Below are 21,792 nucleotides of genomic sequence, written 5' to 3'. Positions count from 1 at the left end.
TGCCCGTCCTTCTCTATCTATGAATTTAGGGAGTTCGCTTTCCAATATCTAAATGTTCATGCAAAGCAACAAACAAAATGCAAGAACTGTCACGCAGAAGTCACACAGTATGCTGATCGTTCTAAAATGATAAAAAAGTATGGGATTTCATAAGAGATTCATACATAGAGATCTAAACTCATGGAAGGGCCCGGCCAGCAAACAAGATCTCTTACATCCAAAGGACCATGCCAATCAAAGATGAACCATTCACCGAGCCGAGTATGTGCAAGACGAGACACGGCTAGATAAGTCAAATAGAAGATATTGCTTTTACACGAGCAACTCTTTTCTTCATGTGGGTACAGCCCACTTTTCCTTTGATGAAATGCGAACACAAACTTCAGGCATCCAAGAAAGAAGTCAAGATCGAAATCGAAGCATTGTCATTTGGTTGAAGATCAATTCATATCGACAAGACTTCCCATTCATCTTTTTGTTGATATTTGGATTCCGTTTTCAAATAAAGTCATCTTGTAGTTAGAAATCACCTTTAGAATCATCAGCCTCTGCCCCTACACTGACTCGCTTATCCAGGATCGATCCTCACTACAGTCCTTTATTTTGAAACGAGGATAGGTCTCTCACGGAACGAGGTGTATATTGAGAAGAAAGATGAGGATATGGTCCATACTCACTCGGGTTCAAACTTATTTTGCAGGGAGAATTGGTACATGCCTGTAGATCTTCTTCTCACAGCGAGCACTTGATTACGGAGCCTGATTCTATATATTATTTATGGATTATTATAGAATCTATCTTTTTCTGCAAATCATAGTGGGAATCCTATTACCGATACCTAAATGTTTTCTTTGTCGAAAAAGAAAGGAGGGAAATTGGATAACCGACGACATGAGTTTCCTGTTCAACGTTCTGCTTCGCTTCACTGTTAGATAGGCAATTCAATAGTTACCGACGAAAGGAGTTCCCCTTCTCTTGGCCAATTGACGTTCTCTTCAATAAGTCATGACCTTCACTCTCCTCAAGTGAGGAGGGTATATTGTTTGACCAACGAAAGCCTCACTAGTTACTTCTTCCAGTTCACTATTCCCGTAGCCTGATACGAGTTATTTAGTTTGTGTCTCCTTGTTCTTCGGAAGAACCGAAGGTTCATTTGCGGCACTCATAGACATAGTTGTATTTCAGACCCACTTCTTTCCCTAAAAAGCTAATAAATCAAAACAAGAGAAAAGCAGAAGCGAAAGCTCGAGTCGAAGAGTGGAGGTCGCTCGGTAACTCGAGTCGATCAGTCCCATTCATTCTTGCCCAAAACAAGTGGGCTATTCATTCCGGTGCCACCTTTGTTCAATCGAGTCCATGTTCTCTATTTCGCAAAACAGATTCGTTCACCGACCCGTGGACCAGAGGTTTAAAGCTTGGAATTGACCTTTCTAGCTTTCTTTAGTACAATCTTTTTGCGAAAGCAACCCCGGGTTCGTTCCTAAGACTACACTGACAGCTTTCTCTGTTCATGTTCCAGCATAGGAGATCTATGGTAGGATAGGGACAGAGCTTTAGGGCTGCAGTCAATGCGCGTGGCTCATCATAAGACCTTAGCCTGATGTCCTACCCAAAGACTTCAAAGGTAGTCACAGGACAACCTTTCCGAGTTCTAACTTCCAAAACTATAACTTGGTTTGCTTGCCTGCTTCCTATCTGACCTATCAATCAAAGAAATGTTCTAGTTCCGCGATACGAGCTTGACTGTGGCTTTGAGACATTAGATTTCTTGGTTGGGGTCCCTTTATCAAAGGCCCCCTTCCCTACTGATCATACAACAAATGAAGGTGGTTAGAAAGATGGCACATCGATCTTCTGTACACCCTGTTCGTGCTGCGAAATGCAGAAAATCCACCTTCCTTGGAAAAAAAATTCCTGACTCTGAAGTATCAAAGGAGACTTGGGTCGCGCCTTCTGAAGAGCCCTTCATTCTGCGACTCAGATAGGCTAGGATTCGTGCCGGAAGGGGTCGTAGGACTGACTCAGACAAAGCGTCAGAAGTACGATCTCCGAATCTATAAGCTTTGGCCTGCCTTCTTCCCTTATCTAATCTCTTAGGTAATAAGAAAGTGGTGTTAATTGTCACGCTAAGGAGCTGACCAGTGACATTTCTGTCTCAATTGTAGTCAACCTTACTATACTCGCTTGTAGGAGATCATCGCTCAGAAGGGCATTCTTTCGCTAGAAAAACAAGAGTTTGAAGATCACTCAACCCACGAAAAGTTCAGAACTCTCGATATAGCCCCACTGTCTATATCAATTTATCGACATGTTGTTTTGAATGTCCTTGAAAAGGCAGACTAAGGCATAGCCTAGTGGTGGGAAGGGGCTGATGCCTTCCCACCCACCCAGGTTCAAGGCATGGTACTTGCAATTTGGGTTTGTTGCACCAATTATACTGTAAGGGGTTCCGTTACAGTCTTTCTGTCAAAAAAAATGTCCTTGAGAAGGCCTACACACATACCCTGCCACTCGACGTGTAGTGGGTTTGTTCAGTAGAGATGGGTAGAGCGCACAAGTATTGGAAGGAAAGTTTCACCCTTGTTAAAAGAGAAAAAGTCTGTATTGAACTATGATTTGAATTCCTTTCTTATTAGTTTCCAAGTGCAAAATGTTCATTGCCTTGATCAGAGCCTTTAAGCCTTTTAGAAGTGAGCATTTGCGCAGCTTCTATTTTTCCTAAAGCTAATGAACCGAATGGAAGAGAAAAACTTGGAATAAATAATAAAGAAGGAACCAACAAGAAAATAAAGAATTGTTCCAACCTCGGCTCGGGGTCTGTCTGGAAATGGAAAATAGTTCTCTCTCTCATCTGTTCTCGCCACAGTGACAAGAAAAACAAGTGAATAATTGGAATAGAACGCAATCGTCAACCAAAATCGGGCAGGATGTATTATAAAAGAAAGCCTTGCCTCACTCGCAAGTGAGGACCTCACCCCCTCCTTCCTCAGCTATTGAGAATGGAAAAAGACAATGTTCATTGCTTCCTCAAAATAAGAGTTCCACGGGCGGCTGCTCCTGAACGAGCTGCTCATGCTCAAACTGATCAACATAAAGTGGAAAGTGTAGTAGAGATATTACTCGCTGTATGAGAAGGAAGAGAAGATCTAACCTCTCTACTTCACACCTCTGTACCAACTTCATTCCTAGCTAAAACAGGAAAGCTGAAAGTACTCAAGCTTCAAACTCCTTGTTAACAACCCTACCGATAAAAGGAACAATGCTTCAAGGACTATATGACTAGCTCGTATACGAGTTCCTGGTAAACCACTACTTGCGTAAAGTACTCCTCTCGCTCCCCTGCTCATTCAAAGTATTCCACTCGCTAGGATCTTAGTAAATAAGCTTGCTCCTTACCTTTCCTTCCTAGATTTGAGAGCAATACCACCTGTAATAACACAGTGAAATTATCCTACTTAGGGAACAGGCTGGCATAAAGGGCAAAAGAGAAAGAGTTACACCCGGTGTAAAAACAGGTGGTGTTACTTTCCTGCTTCCACCTGAACCTGCTTGCAGGCCTTATAGAAAAGTCTTGTATAAAATAACTAGCTTGAGAACAGGAAGTCTCTAACTTACTTGTAGATATCGAACTTGCTGAAGGAGGTTAAGATAGTTTTCCGTTAATGGGGAGAGAGAAAAAGAGTCCTCGCTTTCATAATCGGTAATCAAAGTCTAGGCTTACTACATCCATATTGTACGACAACCTATGAACTGACAAACTCAACAGCTTGCCTTAGAGAAACTGTCCTAACTTATCCAAGTAGTCCTAATAAATGGCCGTGATGAAATACTCTTCCTTTCCCTGCTGCCCTCACGTGAAGGACTCGAAAGCTGACTAATGCTGACAGGAAAACAGAGCTTCCTTCAAACGCTGATCGATACCATCCACCAGAAGAAAATGCGACCGCAACCACTTCCTGAATCAGCACTGTCTGGAGGCTTTGCATCTGTATTTGGAGCTGGGCATGCATCCATTGATTCTAGCACTTGGATCTTTGAACGCTCGAAAGAGAAATACAATCTCCGCCCTACAAGTGGATCGATAGGTTCATACGTCTTGTAGTTGGTGCAGTTCTGGGAAGGAATGGGCTAGTACGAGTTCTGGTTTAGTCAGTAGTTCACTTCTCCCTTCTTGTCCGCAAACAAAGCAAACTAGAAGCCTGCTTTTGCTGAAGACAGAGCTCAATGAGAGGAGGTGGGCAAGTATTAGTTAAGGGATATCAGGAAGGAGGTCGAAGAAAGGGGAAAGAGCTTCATCATCGATTCGCAATTGAAAGTAGGGGAAACTATGATTCTATCGAATGTGCGTATCGATTGGGGCTAGTGAAAGATTACGGTAGGGGAACCCATTTCACTACTGACTTCGTGTATGAGTGACAAAAAGTCAGGGCAGAATAGCCCCTTCAAAGTAGGGGCTTCAGAACCCGCTTATCTTCCTTAATTTAGTGAATGGTGGGTGCGCAAAGTCTTGAGTTTTGGACCTCTTACGGAAAAAAGGAGAAGACAACCATTGTACTGATCCACTACTTGAATCTACGAGGACTAGTTTAGTCGGATCTATTGTTTTACCACTCACTAACAGGACTTTCCTGCTTAGGATTGATAAGATAGGAAGATCATTTTCTTTCTCTTGCTCTGTACAATAGAAATAGTGTACTAAGGTAAGTTCCATTAAGTTAGGGCTGGTTAGTGAAGTTAAGTAAGAGGGAGTTCTAGTTAAGTATGCCCATAACTCTTGCTTCTAATTGGTTAGTGCAGGATACTACTCACCTCGTCCAGTTCTGGAGAAGAGAAAGGTTGCGTTCCTTCTTTTCTTTCAGATAGTGGGATGCGTTGATTTGCTGAATCAAGAAGATCAAGTCCTCCCGGGCAAGGCGAACCTAGTGGTTTCTAGTTCAGTGCAGCCTTTTCCTCAGAGCTATTTGATAATGGGCCCAATGAAGACTTCTTCCCCTGAGGATAAGTCGATACTAGTATCTGGTCTGCTTTGGAGAGTATAAGTCGATATTTGTTTCTGGCCTGCTACTGAACTTCGCATCGCGCTAGGTGAGGCGAGAAGTGCCAGCAAAGGCCTCTGTTACGGATTACGGGAAACAAGCAAACAGAACAGGTTTGATAACTTAATCAGGTGCCAGGGCCTCGGATCTAGAGGTTCCAGGAAGGAGGAAGGCTCGTTTCATTATCGAATATCATGTAGAACTCACTTGCCCTGCCTTTTGCTAGGAATCCTATCGTTATGCTTTGGTCAGGTTATCCCATAAATCAAGGGCCCTACATTCTATTATTTATTGTTCATATCTGAAAGGACAGATAGAAAGCTTAAACCCCGCTTGGGGAGAAAGATGAATCTTGGCGAGAGTAAGGAATCGCACCCTTAGCGTGAGGGGAATAGCCGGTTTCCTTTCCTTAACTAGACTACCTTACGGTAGATTGACTGGGCACGTCAACGTATGTATTCTGTCTTCCCAATCAAACATTAGTCATTGCAGCTATTTCATCTGGTCTACTAGAGTAGAGAGATCTCTCACTTCACTGCACATCACGCTAACTAATAGCTAGCCACCTCACGGATCACCTCATTATGTGCAGCTAAAGCGGGGTGTGTGCATTGTTCAACTAGAGCCGAGGAGCACAAAAGAATAAGGAACAATAGGTTCGCTACCCGATTTCAACATTTTCCTTGATATGAAATCAATCCAATATACTTTCTAGAATCTAGAGTGATATCAACAACCTCCTAGTTGAAGTACAGACGAGGAAGCAGCCTATTAGTTTCAGTCCAGTCCAGGAAAGGAGCGGAGCCTATTGATATAGCTTAGTAGAGCTTCGCCATGATATCAGTTTGTTTTAACAAGTAGTAGGAATGCGCGCTGATGTGCCAAATCTCCTCATGCTCCTTCCGGATAATCCGAAATCTACGGGTAAAGGAAAGATCAAGGTTTTCTCCTTGATCAATCGACTTGCCTGCTTCCTTTCATCTGGCCAACGGTTCCTGTATCATTAGCTAGATCTGTTATGTCAACCTCAGAGACATATGCTTATGTAAGAAGAAGGTATCCCGATGGAAACATGTCAAGTATCCGCCTGGCATCGAACTCTATTTTCTGTATATTAATGAAAGGTTAGACTAAATCGGGGTAGAGGAATTGGTCGACTCATCAGGCTCATGACCTGAAGACTGCAGGTTCGAATCCTGTCCCCGCCTAATCATGTGTACGATTCAATGAAATAGCTATTTGGAGTCCACTGATGATTTGCTAATTGTTTTATGATCCTTGACTAGCTATATAGACCCTAGGAACTTGCATGTGCTATTACTGCTGTATAAAGGAAAGGTGGCTCACGTCACCACTCTCCCCTATTCCTATAGGAAGGAAGAGTCCATCAAATGCAAGTCGCTACCAGTTTCGTATTTTGGATGAATACCATCGCACCATTTGACCTCGATGTAACGAGTACTCAAGGAATCCTCTTGAATTCCAGTCATGATGATCAGGTCCCTGGAGTACATCACCCTCATCCGGAAGAAAAGAGAGAGAAGTGGAGTAAAATGGATTCAAATGCCGCATTGCAAGTGAACAAAAGAAACCAGTGGAAATAGAAAGAGAATGAACAAGTGTATCAATTCATGAGTTAAGGAATACTATTGGGAAGATTGGGTGACTAATATCCTGAGAAAACGATCTCTTGCTTCCCTTGAAACATGCTGAGAGGACCATTTCGATTAGTGAGAAGCTCAGTTCATGGGTCATGACGACAAATCATATCATGTACCAGTGCACTGTTCTTTATAGATCTATGTTCAGTGAACAAGAATGTAGTGAGGGGTGCTACTTTAGTGTTATTCCTAGACTGATGAAGTGAAGACTTTAGGCCTCGCTAATAGTGGACCAACTGAGAATGTTTGTTTATCTTTTCTGTAGATATCTCAATATTTCTTGAAAGCCTTATGAATGGTGGCGAGGATGTGGAAGAGCTAGTCATATAGTCCTTTAAGCTTGATTCCTTTTATCGGTTAGCAAGGAGTTTGAAGCTTGAGTACTTTGAAGAGCATTTAAGAATAGCTCATAAGCAATTCCAAGTGGCAGAGATGACTCGAGGGATCTCGTCAGATAAGCATATCCTATGGTTAATGTGGTACCTGGTCCAGTCAACTTGGAAGTAGAAACTGACCACTAGTGGGTGTCAATTAAAAAGTCACTCTGTGGCTAACGCTTCTACTGTTATCGGCAGGGCTTAGTCTCTCGTGGTTCATTTCCACCGGAGAGCATCTGTTTGAATAATTAGCGTATATAGTTGATCACTCTAATGACAACGGATTCGATTCGCAAATTTCTCATGATTGACCGAAGGAAAGGTTAGCGACTCTTTCCCTACGGAATCTCCAGTAGAGCCATTGCATAGCTGGCAGACACGATAGGCTCAGGGTTTCGACTGCTGTTCATTCCGATCTTAGGTCTCGCTCAGCGAATTCAGAAGGGTTGGGTCCTTTGTCAATGACTTACTTTCCCAGTAGCAGAGATGCAAGAATAACTACTTTCTTCTGCTAGGCGTTTCTTTGTTACCAGCTGAGAAATAATACTCGTTTTTATCGGATGAGGGGGAGTGTCTTTGTTTGTTCAACGTGCAGATCCGGGAGGAAGGGGCAGGACTTGTTGTTCGGGCAGTCTAGTTTTGTTTTTGTTTGGTGCCGGTGTCCCAGTAAAGGATGTAGGGCTTGCTCTTCCAACAACCGCTCTCTTCTCTCTTCGCTCCCTGATGTCTTCTCTTCATCTTCGGTATTTTTTTTGAGGATTCAGATTCACTCATAACTATAAGAAGAGTGTGGGATGGAGGAATGGATTACGGAAGGAGACAGATTCTATATAAAATGGATTAAGGTGGGTTTCGGAGATTATACTTAGTTCGTGGACATATTAGATACTACCTAATTTTCGTGATCTTCTGCCTAATAAAATAATGCAAAATAAAAAAGTAGTACCATGAGCAGCTTAGACAAGAATGGATTTGGGAATGACAAATAATAGTTGGCGAGAGCCCGAGGAATTGTTATGTGAATGGGAGATAGATGGAGTGGGGCCTTGCAATAGGAGTAGATGCTACAGATGTGGTGTCATTATCAGCGATTCCTCAATCGATCAGAAGAAAGGGAATATAACCTGCCCCTCATTGTCCTTCAATCATGGTGCAATGAATATCGTAGCTAGAGTGATTTCAATCTCATATAGCTAGCTTTCCTTTCAAAGTGAAACGATTTTCCTTTTACGTTGAGATATTTGAATTGGATTTTCTTTCACCACTACCATCGTAACGCACAGAAAACAGTGATGTTTCCGCTCGCTTTCAACCACTGCCACTTTACCTGAGCACTGTGACGCAGTCGGTCAAGTATTGAGTTTCTGCTAGTATATCAAGGACTTATGAGAAATGAAAATAAAAGAAGGAAAAAAGGAATTCTCATAGTTCATTGAATTAAGGGAGGGCCATTCGTGGGGGGTTCGTGGAAGAGTTGGGTTCGATTCCCTTTATATGCGATGTGGCGAAAAAGACTAATTCAACGAAATATGCCATGCCAGCATTAAGATTTAAAACGTGTCGTCTACTTCCAGGAAATGTTCGAAACAGAGAACTTTCTCTAATCCAACGCCGTATTCTCCAAAGATTGAGGAACAAGAGGAGATCCATTAAAAGAAATCTTTCTCAGAGAGAAAATCTAAACAGTAACATCAAATCCCAAACTACACGAAAGTTGTCTCTTTATTATGGGTATTTACCCATAAGGGAGATGCACAGAGGAAGAGAATGAACTTCATATATCCCTTTTTTACTCAATCAAGAAACAAGGTCGTACGTGATTCCGGTTCGTCTCCATTTTAGTGACACTCTTCCTCAAGCAAGGCAGCCGATAAGTCATTGAAGGGTTTGTTTGAATAATGGACTGGTAACCATTACTCATTTGAAAGTTTCCCACGGTTATCTAATATCTTTTAAAGAAAATGACGTGAGAACCCGCAGTTTTGAAAGAAGGAGACCTTTCTATATCAACATATCAGTTGGAAATATCATAGGCAAAATCCTATCGGCCATATCAGTTGGAAAAGAAGAGGCAAATTCCTATCGGCCAGAATCTGGAGAAGAACAAAAAAAGAATGGTTCCGCTTACTCACAACTCAGAGGGGATGCCGCTTACTACTCAAATCCAAGGAATTGCAAAGGTTGCGTTCTTATATGCAAGAAGAAGACTTTGAAAGAACAAAGAAGTTTGGATCTGCAAAAGTATGCTTAGGCAGTTCCTTCGCTGAGCACAACAGAATGAAGAGGAATTTGTTTCATTTCAAATACTTCTTCTTATTGAAAAGAGGGATGGAGAAAAACCGAAATCTTCCTACTCGAACAATAATTCCTTTTGTAGAAAAGTCTTCTTTATATAGTAATTCGACCTATTGCTCCGGATCCCCGTTTACTAGGAAGATAAGAATCAAAGGGTCGAACTACCTACTCATTATTCGGAGGTGAATCATAGAACACTAAAAGCTGTGGTATCTTATGGACCTAACATAGGTCACATCCCTCACGACATAAGATTGAAAGATCCAAACCTTCCTCTTCGGAGCGGAAGCGGACGTGGCCAAAATATATAAAAAAATATCGGCCTAGTCGCTCATAGGGACATATCTATCCAGATAGAGGATAGTCTAGATCAATTTTGAGAAAAATCTCTCTATATATATAGATAGGTATCTCTGTGGATAGAGATAAAGATAGGGAACCCTATAAATCGAAATATATGGAAAAAGTGCACTTTTTGACTACTACTGCTATTTCTCAGACTTTTTCAAGGAAACATCATTTTTTCAATTTTGACTGAATTGGTCGGAGCGTAGACGAGCAAGCAGAGCCCAGGAAAGAGGTCAGATCGTCATAGAGCAGTCGACTATAAGTATAAGACTGCTGGCCTGAGAGAAGGTAGGCTCTCTCGGGAAACATGGCCCAATTTCTCTTCTTTCTTTTCACACGGGCAACAATTGGGAATAAAAAAGACCATGAACATGAGTTTAAAATGTAAAGAAGGGGAAGAGTGCATTCTCCACTTTCTTATCTCTAAAATGCGTAATATAGTGATGTCATGTGTCTGTTTCTCTGAAAAGGTGGGTCGGCCCTTAGGGCAAACAGTAGTGCCAGGTTCCATTGTGGAACGGTTGTTTGCCGGTGACCTTTGTCCACTGTAGTACGAGTGACTGGCGCATCACATCCAATCTCTCATGTCAATGAGTCAGTTAGAAAACAACTCCAAATGAATTAGTGATTTCCCCTTTATTTCCCTCGGAGCGCAAGGGGAAACAAGATTGAGATTGAGCGCAAGTGGTCAGCTCTGATACAAACCAGGGGAAAAAGAAGCTGGAAAGCCTTCTTTAAGGCGCTACTATTTCTAGCGGCATAGGTGCTTTATCACAATACGAAAGATGTACATACGAGGACTACGATTCCTATTTAGAGATATTCCTACGAGCGATAGACGTAGTAAGGAAATTACGTACGCCAATAACAAATACGAATTACGCCTACGAGCCTACGCAATGGCATGTTTCGGCGTATAAAGCTAAGAACGAGAATATCCTACTGCCTCCACTCGGAAAAGGCAAAGGTATCCAGTATAGGATATTGATGAACGGAGGACAAGGAAAGCAGGCAAGGTGAACCTCCTTTGCCAAAGCCCTTTTGAAATACCTTCTTTTTGAACCTTTAGAAAATACCTGCTAGCTATCCCTAGTTTTGTTTAACCAGCTTTCCCCCAAAAAGGGGAGATCCGCTGCTTACTGCTCACGGAAACATCCGACCTTATGGTCAAGTCGTCCGCCTATCTTTCTGATCTCATTCGTTTTCCAATTGCATAAAAAGTCATGAGATCAAAAAAGAAATGTGAGAATGTAGTTACAGATGTAAAAAAAGTCAATATCTCATTCTCTTGTTCTTAAATCATGAATTGGATGATGTGTGTTTCATCAAGTATGAACATATTGCATTTTTTGCTATGCAATTTCAGTACCGGATCGACGTCCATTTATTTCTGTGTCCTCATCCGCGTGTATGTCTGTGTTAGATAGGCTCTGGAAGGCCTTACTTTACTAACAGGTAGGGCGCGTTACTTTTATTCTTTTTTTGCTGCTTACCCGCATGTTTAGATTATTTACTTGCCCTTTCACTTTTTCTTCGGCTGTCACCAACTTTGTTCAATGCTAGTCCCTAACCCATGAATAAGGGCTCCGCTGGCTACCGGGTTCAGAGAAGTTTGTAAGCTCTTTCTCTTTTTTCATTTTTCGCCACCTCCTGTGTCTTTCCGTTTAAGGTCTTTAATTTTCGGCATTAGCTTCGTTAGAGAAAGCCATGCGTGAACTACAAAGCATGGGATCCTGAACACCACGAAAGAAAGCGTACTACTTTTCAATAAGGTCCGACTTCAGAGAGGAGAGACATGAACTTGTTTTAGGCGTAGAAAAGGCATATGGTATGAAAGATTGATTGAAAAGAGGTATGGACTGGTCTCGCTTCTTAGGGAGAATGAGACCTCTGTCGGAGCAAGCTAAAGAGCCCACTTTATATCGTCGATTTCAGGTAAGGCACTCGATCAAGCCTATACATCCGGGAATTTAGCTCCAAACCAAAGACGACTTGCTTTGGTGCATTTCTTCGGCCGGGGCTTTACTTGATTTTGGCGACAGAAAGGCCATATGATCTACTTTCTGGTGCCGGTACCTTCACAAAGATAGACCCTTCTTGCTCTTATTCTTATTCTTATTTGGTGGAATACAAGAGTTCTGAAGCTCCTTTCTTTCAAGTGAAAGTTGCCTATCTTTCTTGGTTCGGAATCCAATCCAGTTGAAAACAAACAATTGCCGGATGGCAAAGTCAGATGAAAGGCTAGGAGTGTAAACCACGTACGAGCGTGGCGTAGAAAGCGAAATGTTTTGCAGCGAGTCAAGCGTAATATGATCAAAAGGAAATGGGGTCGATGCTAAAACTCAAACAGTTGCCCAGAGGGGGCCCCGGGTTGAAAGAGCGAGCTACATTCTTTCATAGAAGACAGAAAATAAGAGGACTGATGCTTTCTTACTTCATCTTAATATAGGGATTATAGCATTGGAATTATGGAATTTGAATGGATTGAGTACATCAAGATGAAGAAATTAACGTAATAAGCGATATTCTCAAAAGATTTGGTCATGCCAGAAACCTTAGTGTGCATGGCACCAAAAAAGGGTCCAAAGAACCTGAGATGCAAGTAATGGCTGAATAGCCGGGGAAACACTAAATAAAGACAAGTGTCATCCGGACTTGCTTGATTGATTGAATCGAGAGATGGAAATGCCATTGAGAGATTAGAAGGGATAGAGAAAACGTCAGATAGAGGTCGTGCTTCTGCTCAGTCCAAAAGAACAATCTGAGTGAGGATAAGGTGGTTTATGTTAGGGTCTGAGAAAGCAACTTGACATGCCAATCCTAACAAGAATTCCACTCTTTCTGGTCATGTCAGAAACCACCTCTTGGAAAGCAGATCGAAAGCCAATCATTTCAGAAGACGATGACCCTCTTGTGATCCTACGTTCCTGCTAGTTGGTGGATGAAGAATAGGAGAGAGCTTGCTTGAGTAGAAGATAACCCGCGAGAAGGATGTTTTGTAGCGCTTTCTCATACAAAAGGAAAAGGCATCACGACCGAAGATAAGGAAAGATCCCAGCTTTTCATTGCTCTGTTGCGCCACCCCTCCTCCCAGAGCCGGTTCTTATCCATAGATTTTTCAGCTAAAAGATACGGTACATATATTGATTTATGCCCGTGCTTCTTCTTCTGTTTTTGTACACAGAAGGATGTCTAGGAGGAACAGATCACTGAGGTTAAGGATGAGAAGGTGAAAAGTGAAGATAGAGAATAGATGCCATGAACAAGCGTATCAATTCAAGAGTTAAGGAATACTATTGGGAAGATTGGGCAGTGGGTTCATCTTGTTATTGACCATCCCTTTTCAACACATATATTTTAGTATACGTCTTTTTTAGTTGCTTAAAGATTTCAGATATTGCTTTTTCTGTTATAGGAAGTGTTGCGTTCCCCTTTAGGGTGTTTGTCAGTGGCGTCACCCGATAGGGTGTGTGCCCAGAAGAGAGAAGAAAAACATGTTGCTTGCTATTTCTGGTTGAAGAGCTATTTTTTCCTATCGGACAGGAATTCCGAGGGATGTTTTTTGTTGTCGATTTCTAGCAATAGAAAGATAATGGAAGTGATTGAACAAGTTGGGTCATGAGAATGGAAGTTGGGTCATGTTGATACTAGATCCATGTCTTGATTATTCGACTTTTCCATTCCAATGCACAATACTATGCATTCCATTCCAAAGAGCGGTTTCGGTGGGTTGATACGATTTCCACTTTGACGGTCCTAAGTTGGCATTCTTTGCAGATAACTTCCATCTCACCATAGACGAAAAGTACCCAATTTCATGCCAAGAGACCATGTAAGGGTTGTACGACCCATCCATATGATAAAAAGACTCACAAGCCTAAGAGCAATTCCTTCCTTCCCTATCATTAATTAAGGACTGGCTTGCTTCGAGAGAAAGGAAATCTGAATTCCATAGTTGTTTTCCCCGCGAGCTGGAACAACTAAAGGTGTAGGTTGGAAACATAGTTTTTCCGTTGGATTGTGCTCCAGCGAATGGAATAGTAACACACGCTCCCGAGAGGTGGCATTAGTTTATGGTTCGAAAGAACGAGTCACTCCATCCAGCTATACATGCATCGATATAGAAGATTTGAGCCTTTGAATTTACTTACTACAAAACAAGCTATCGTCTCCTATATATTTCCTTGGGCTCGCTTTACAAAAGAAAAACAAACTACTCCTCGAGATGTGGTCAGATCGAAGTACTAATAGGCACAAAAACAGCAGGAATATCTTTCATTCATTTCATCTGTATGGTATGACACGACCTCTTTTTGCTCCCCATTTCGTTGGAGCTGAGGTCTCTGTCTACCGGCCTGAAAGGAGGGTCTCATGCTTGTAAAGTAGCATATATCTTGCACAGAATGAACCTTCCTTCAGTCACAACGAGAAGCACTATCGGGGTCTGAACAAATAGAAAACACAATCAACACTTCATATCAAAGTCAACCAACGTTTATCATATAGAGCGGAATCTTCATTCTAATTTGAATAGCCAACCCTCCCTCGAGTCGTATGCTTTCTGATCACTCTCCTATGCTGGTTACTTTTCTTTTATTCCACTAGCAATTCGAAAACAAATCTAAGTAGTTCCACACACAGGGCTTTGCTTGAAAGACAGAGGTATGTTCGTAAAGGTAGGCTAGGCGCAGCGCAATCCTTAGAAAGCATACCTAGATTCAAAGCCCACTCTTTCCTTCAGCTTCCACCGCTGTCTTATGCGGCAAATAACCACCTAGGGAGTAGAAGTTTCTTATTTCGGTCTTTTTTTCGCCTAGTTGTCTCTATTTCGATTGCATTCTATGTCAATAGATTCGTTTATGCTTTATCGATAACTATCTCCTCTTGATGGAAGAACAGAAATCTCATTTGACTCGCTAGGAATAGGAAAATTGGAATAAGCAGAAGGGAGAGTGGATTGGGACGACGAGTCGGTATTCGAAGATCCTTTGGGCTTAAATGAAATAGACTAATAAAGACATTCGCACAGAGCACACGATTCGCTAACTAGTCAGGATTCAGATTTGGTGTAGCATAGTTTGGATCAGTGATATCATGACCTGAGCAGGCATCCTTCACCTCGAATTTCCCATATTATGAACAGTCAAAGTTCACGTGGATGCTGCTTTCTGTCTCGGATACTGGAATTGGCGCAACTCGAGCTATTATCCGAGATGCGGCGGGCGTGTTCATTGCGGCCTACAGTGTTATGCTCCCTCGTGCAATTCACGCGACATCAGCGGAAGCAAAGACAATATCTGTTGAAGGCGAGCCCCGCTCCCGAAGATACCTGATGATAAGTATGTTATCGAAGCGTTAAAGCGAGAATTCACATCTGTAAAAGATTCCCACATTCCGTGAGATTCGTTGCCTACCAAAGAAAGGTGCAAATAAGCCATTTTATTCGGTTTTGCCTCTGCTGATCCCAAATAAGCCATTTTATTCGATTTTGCCTCTGCTGATCCTGCTCATGCTTTTTTTATCAATTGGTAAAGTCTCTCAGCCTTGCAAAGTGGAAAAAGAGATGGGCCTCGGATCCATGTTTCGCTAATCCCGAGCTTGAAGAGAAGTGAATGCCCGTGGGGAAACGAAGAAGACCTAGGGTTATCTATTGAGAACCATGCATGCCCAGATCTATTACGAAAGTTGGAAAAACACAATGGCCAAATGCACTTATTTTCGAAGAAGAATGAGGCAATCGATCATCCGGATGAAAGGGATATGGAAAGTGGGCTTGTTCTTCACTCTATAAGTAAATATAACAGGCATCCATGGTTAACAAGTAGAGACTTCGCCCTTCTCTAAAGAGCCCAGAGGTCCTGCTAAATAAGATGTATTGTGAGCACAAGATGGACCTGAGCTCCTCTCTTAAACCAAGGCATACTCTACTGGCTTTCCAATGGAAGTTTTAGAAGGCGGTTAGGTTAAAGATAAAGTGGTTGAGCAGTGACAAGTGCACCGGAAGTGTAGTTCAAGCGATGGGAAGCTAGCGTGAAAGGTGCTCCAGCTTGCTTGCTTGGTCAAAACAGGCTTTAAAGACAGCTTTCTCTTTCGCTATCTTACTTGGATAGTTTAGGCTTTCTTTTCCTTCCTCATTCACCAATCTATCATGACCGTATTCTTTTCCTCCCTGAACTTATTTGAGTTGGTTTCGGTTGGTGAAGTCACCGGTATGGTATGATGGTTTAGTATCATGCTCCTATAGTCCCATTGCCATCTCTTGGCTTAGAATTTGACACTTGATCATCGGTTTTCTAGGTCAAATGGGTGACATCCCTTCTCAGCTTCTCACTTGAAGAACTATGAGATCTCTTGGTTCCAAGCGTTAGTTATCCTGTTCTCAAACTTTTTTTTGCATGCTTTGTCATAACGAAAGCTTTTAGCCCATCCAACTCAAATGAATCTAGCTCTGCCCCTATAATATGCTTTCCCTCGGGGCAGGTTCTTTATTAGCGGTTATCAAAGATGGGATCCAACCTGTTTTGTTTGCTTGTTTCCTACCTTCTAATATTTTAACTTTCAGTATAATATAGTTGCGTAAAATATTTACGTTATCATTCTCCGTGCAAACTAATCAATAACAAAAATGACTATTCTACTTAGATTCATATTCAGGGGCTCTTTGTCTAAAGGAAGGGCAAAGTCAACAGGCCAATCCCAGTTTTAGAATTGGGAGAAGCAGTAGGAGGTTCACCATCAGAAAGGCATGGGACAACGAACTCTCTTAAAGCTCTCTTCGAATAAGTCTTTCGCTTGACTTGGCTCAACGGCTTTAGTTCAGTAAATTCTTTCGTATGAAGCTTGAGTCAAGTCTAGTCTCATGAAGTGAAGACCGTCAAGCAATCATTGCTCGTCTCTCCGAAACCTATTGATAAGGAGCGCGTTCAAGTGTATGGAATAATCAAACCTTTCACGTATTTGTTAACATAGCGTTGGACGATTGATTCCTCTCTTTCTCCATGGCTTGCTTCCCATAACTGGCCTTACTAAAACTTACGAAATGCTAATTTGACCTAAATTTTTGGTTAATTGCTGACTTTCTTTGCTAGCTCACCCGAAACTCTGTCTTCAGGAGGAAAGCTTGCTTGAGTACCTTACTTGAAAACAAACCGCTTGAGCTGTAACCAAAACAGGAAGGTTTGATGAGCCACTGCTTGCTCTCTAACTGCTCTTACGGCTTCTTCTTCTTGACCTCTGCTCACTACTGCCAATGCTGTGACTGCCGCCTCTATCTCTAAAGCTGCGGATTACAGCTCCTGATGCAAGCAGTTTTTTTTCTGAAGTATGAGTCTTGTTTGTGACATTCAATTCTAGAATGAACATTCAAAGGAAAATTAGTATGGGACGCTGCTTGCTATTACTGACTGCGGCTGTCGACCGAAGAACTGAAGATCTTCAATCTATGTTTGAGTGCTCTTGCGAAAGAAAATAATTTCGAATGCAAAAATGACTTCAAAAATAGGATAGGATCGCGGATTCCATATATTTTTATAGAAATGGAGATAATGTACTCCACATCTATACACCGAATGCTTAAAAGCCATTTAATGCCTTCTTGCCTGCCTTCAGCTCATGCCTTCAGGCCAGCCTGCTCTTGCCTATGATTGAGATGCCTACTTCCCATTAAGTCAAAATACCTCATAGACAAACATATTTTTAAGAATACTTAGTTAGTTAAAGAGAAAGATGGATTTTGACAATTTTTTTAGTCCCCTCGTTCCCGAGAAAGAAAACGGATGCGCTAACGCGCAACGGCTTTCACGCTAGTTGCTCAATCCGTTGCTTGTTCGGAAGAAACCGTAAATGAATATTCTTTATTTCCTCTCGGACAGGCCCTCTTTTTTCATTCGAATGTACATCTTTTTTCGGCAATGCTCATTCGCGAATAGCATTTCATGCTTCTGCTACTACGTCGGAGAGATCTATGGAAACTCAAAAAAGAAAAGCAGACGGCATTGGTCATACGATAGCCGGAAAAGTAAGTTCTCCCGCCGGCTATTCAAAAAAGAAAGACTTACTTATTCATAAACTTCCTTTTATCGAGCATAATAGCTCTTATACGCTTGTACAGAGGAGTATAAAACAATGTGTGTATATATATATAGGTGTTTAGTATCCTACAAAAAAATTAAAATCCAAAGCACCGTAAGCTTGCTTTCTCTCCCGCTGACAGACAAAGAAAAGGTTTTTTTAGACTTTTCTATGGCAGGCCTATGCTAGTGGAATATCTTTTTTGTTTGTATTCTAGCTTAGCTCTCTCTATTCTTTGCTTAAGCTATCGTGTCGTGTAGATGGATGGCATCTCCCTATTCCCACATCCCCGGATATGATTAATGCATGGAAGCTAAGGAATTGGGTAATTCTTCAGCCCAAGATGCAAGCATTTGGACTCCATCCGAATATGGAAGTTGAACTCTTATAATAGGCTTGGCTCTGGAAAATGGGCTTATCTTGCGCAAAAAAACGCAAATAAAGAAGAGCTTCTTGTTTCCAAGTGGAACTTGAATGGGCTGCTAGCAGATTTGTTGGGGATGGCAAGTTAACACCGTGGGTAGGCTTGCCTTTCACTCGCTCTGGCACATTTTGGCGGAACGTCAATGTTATATATAGTGGAATTCTAGAGGTAAGTTAATGTTTTCAAAAATCCAAATGGAAAAGGATTTGCAAAAATATGCAGATTAGAAGCTAGTATCTCCAGTTTTATGATAGAAAGAAGAGGAAGAATCAGCGAACATCCTAAAAAATGGTACTTTTATCTCAATCCGATAAAAAACAAACATATTCTATTGTGTGTTGACCATCGAGAAACGAATGGATTAAGATGAAGACGGATGGTTCAATTAGCGAGCATGGGAAGGCTTGTGGAGGTTTAGCAATAAAAAGGGGATATATGCGTTCTCTCAAGCAGTTAAGAACAAGACCATACTCGAAGTCGAGCTCTTTTGCATCTGGACATGTATTCAAATAGCAGGTGAAAAGGAGTGTCAGAGGATTTGGATTGATTCGGATTCCCTAATGTAAGACATGGTCTACTCTCAAGATCCCAAAGTCTGCAGCTAAGGAAAGCCCCTTCTTCATAAGATCAAGAAAGTACAAGCGTCTTTCGAAGATTGGAAAATCTCCCATACTTGGAGAGAAGCAAACCAACCAGCCGATTTGCAATTGACTATGCTTAGTAGTTGACATCTTTGGTCTTCACATTTTCCCTTCCATTTTGTAAAGTTTGTAGAAGAGGATAGATCAGGTAAATTGACGAATGTCAATCTTCATTTTTGTAGATTAATACACTGGTAGGGGTCGATCAGGCCAATCCCAAAGATGACCCCCGAACAGCTGCCAGACTGCTCTACTGATCTTCTCTCTCTTTAGAAAAACGGAACCTTCTCAAAGACTCCCTTTGCACTGAGAACACAATTCAGAACCCTCCTTCTCACAAGAAGGCAAACCTTGTACGTTGATCGAATATTCTTTCGCATCCAGAAGAGAGGTTGTGGGCTATCCGAGAGAGTGGTTCAGGTGACTACCGGAGTCATTGATTAAGCAGGTCAGATGGGCTTAGTAGCGCTCGAACGTACAATATCACCATTATGAGCAGTACGTTTCAACCAATTAAACTATAAGCCCAATCGGATCTCTACATGCCGGGAAGAGTGGACAGAAAGAGGAGACCTTTGCTCTATCTCATTCTTCCTCTTCCTGGGGCCCCAGAGGGGTTCTTTGGCAAGCCCTATTAAAGAAGCTAAGTGACTTTCGTCACTCAAGTAGTGAGTTTGAGAGTGACCGTTAGGGCGACCACTCGTACTTCTAGGCCTTGGCGACCTATATGTTACACAACACAGCTTCACTCGATTCAGTAAATCAATAGTTCAAACCAGCCCACTAATAGCTTAGATAGTGGCCCTTCCACTTTGGTATAGTTGACCCTACCTATTAACTCAAGCTTCATAGGAAGGGGGAACCCAGACGTAGTGGGATGTAGGCTTCAGTTGTTTTGGTACTTTTTCACTACGTCTTATTATTTGTTTTGTAACCGGCTTTTCACCTGCAGGTCAGTATGACTTTTAGAAGGCGAACAAACGAAAGTTCTCCGCGGGCGCTAGCGCTATCTTGTTCGCTTTTGTCAACTGAAGTGGCGCGTAGTGCCAACTAACTGATAGATGATAGAGCGCGGAGCTCCTTCTCTAAGCGAGCAGAGCCATTTCTTTCTACTGTCGTCAAAAGAAAAAGAAAAGTACTAAAGGCGAAGGGCATTCTGTTGTACAACTACTTTGGTATAGTTACAAAGGTAACCAGTAGGTGACTGTTGAATCAAAAGTAGTTACGAAAGGGGGAAATAGCTCAGTTGGTTAGAGTGTTGGTCTGTCACGCCAGAAGTCGCGGGTTCGAACCCCGTTTTCCCCGCCCGATCTTCCTCTTCTTGCCCGACTCATTTTGAAAACACTGGAAGCTACTGATCCCAGCATAGCATTCAAGACAATTGTTCCTTCTTCGGTCTCCCTCCACCCCCTTTGTTTGTTGTGGGTCTCACCGCAGGCACTTACTTAATGAATGAGTGAAGATCTTCCTTCCCCCCTTGTGTCTTGCCAAGGACTGAGTTCCCACTTGTGGCAAAAAAAAGTATACCATCCCACCCGGCCTAACCCGGGGGGTTAAGGTTTGTTCAAGAAATACCCATATTTAAAACTTTTATTTGAACACATCATTCATTAGTTATGCTGTTACCAAAGATGGGATCCAACCTGTTCTGTTTACTTGTTTCCTATAATCTGTGCTCGTTTCCATATTTTTGTATCCTTTGATTCCCGGGACAGATCTGATCTCCTTTATACTTACCTCAAACAACGAGCGAAGTCGAGATGTTGATGAGAAAGGGGCTTTTATCAAGGCCAAAGAGTGCTCTTTGAAGGCTACTATGCATCCTTACGAATACAAGAGTGGTTTTTTTGTTTTGGGTATAGTAGGACTTGAACCCTGCGACCATTAGGTTAAAAGCCCAATGCTCTACCAACTGAGCTATACACCCGATTTTACAAGAAGGCTTGGTGCGGAAAAGAAAAGAGGGCGGCCTGGCCTCTTTTCTTCTTATTATATCACAATGGCGCGGCTCTGTATGGTATAGTACTGTGGAGCAAGTTTGGGAGTCCTTTCCACTCATTGAGGATTTTATCTAAAAAAGAAGGTCAACGGGGGTGACTACTTTGAAGTCCGGGTGGAACAAACTACTTCTGCTGCTACCAAAATAGAGAAATAAGGAAATAAGATGGATTCGTCTAATAAAATACCCAATGCCTGTAGTTGAAGAATTGTTGGATGAGTTATCTTGTGTTGTTCGGATTACTAAGCTGGATCTGAGAGCTGGTTACCATCAGATAAGATTACATGAAGCAGACGAATACAAAATGGCATTCAAGACCCACGTCACTATGAATTTTAGGCTATCTGGGCTCACAAATGCACCACCCACCATCCAGAGTGCTATGAACACAATTCTGGCTGAGCTGACTAGGGATTGTGTACTTGTTTTTGTTGATGACATCTTAATCTACAGCAAATCCTTGCAAGATCATGTCACCCATTTGCAGCAAGTATTTGACCTTCTGAAGCAAAATCAACTATATGTGAAGTTGAATAAAGTTCATTTGATCAACCACAGATAGAATACCTAGGTCATGTCATTAGTGGGCAAGGGGTGGCTACAGACTAAAAGAAGATCCTCACAGTGAAAGATTGTCGTACTTCCAAGTCAAGCACATTAGAGTTTGGGCTTAGCAGGACAGGCGTTTCATTCACAGGAGCTTAGCTCATTTGACTACTCAAAGACTTAAAACACCAATGCAGCACAAAGCTTTCCTTTCCTCAAGATCACGGGATTACAATATACCATCCAATAAAAGGCTCAGAGAATAGGGCAGCTGATGCACCACTATCTAGATTACATGAGCCAGATGAACTCAATGCCATTACTTCATGTCAACCACAATGGATCACTGATATTGTTGCAGGGTACAGCAAAGACACATTCACCCAGAATTTACT

At 42.0% G+C, this 21,792-nt stretch overlaps 2 non-coding genes and 1 pseudogene across 2 annotated transcripts; 2 read left to right on the top strand and 1 right to left on the bottom strand.

The window, feature by feature from the left end:
- The first annotated feature begins 7,275 nt into the window (after positions 1-7,275).
- LOC141021498 (small ribosomal subunit protein uS4m-like) lies at positions 7,276-9,680 on the top strand (annotated as a pseudogene).
- Positions 9,681-20,083: 10,403 nt separating this feature from the next.
- Positions 20,084-20,157, top strand: TRNAD-GUC (transfer RNA aspartic acid (anticodon GUC)). Its single transcript has one exon. It is a non-coding gene; the product is annotated as a tRNA-Asp (tRNA).
- A 548-nt stretch (positions 20,158-20,705) lies between these two features.
- On the bottom strand, positions 20,706-20,779 carry TRNAK-UUU (transfer RNA lysine (anticodon UUU)). The gene has a single exon. It is a non-coding gene; the product is annotated as a tRNA-Lys (tRNA).
- Positions 20,780-21,792: the final 1,013 nt, after the last annotated feature.

The sequence above is a fragment of the Aegilops tauschii genome, chromosome 4 (genome assembly GCF_002575655.3).
Source record: "Aegilops tauschii subsp. strangulata cultivar AL8/78 chromosome 4, Aet v6.0, whole genome shotgun sequence".
Taxonomy (NCBI): Eukaryota; Viridiplantae; Streptophyta; class Magnoliopsida; order Poales; family Poaceae; genus Aegilops; species Aegilops tauschii.
Note: the sequence above shows the minus strand (reverse complement) of the source record. Positions and strands in the feature narration are given on the sequence as shown.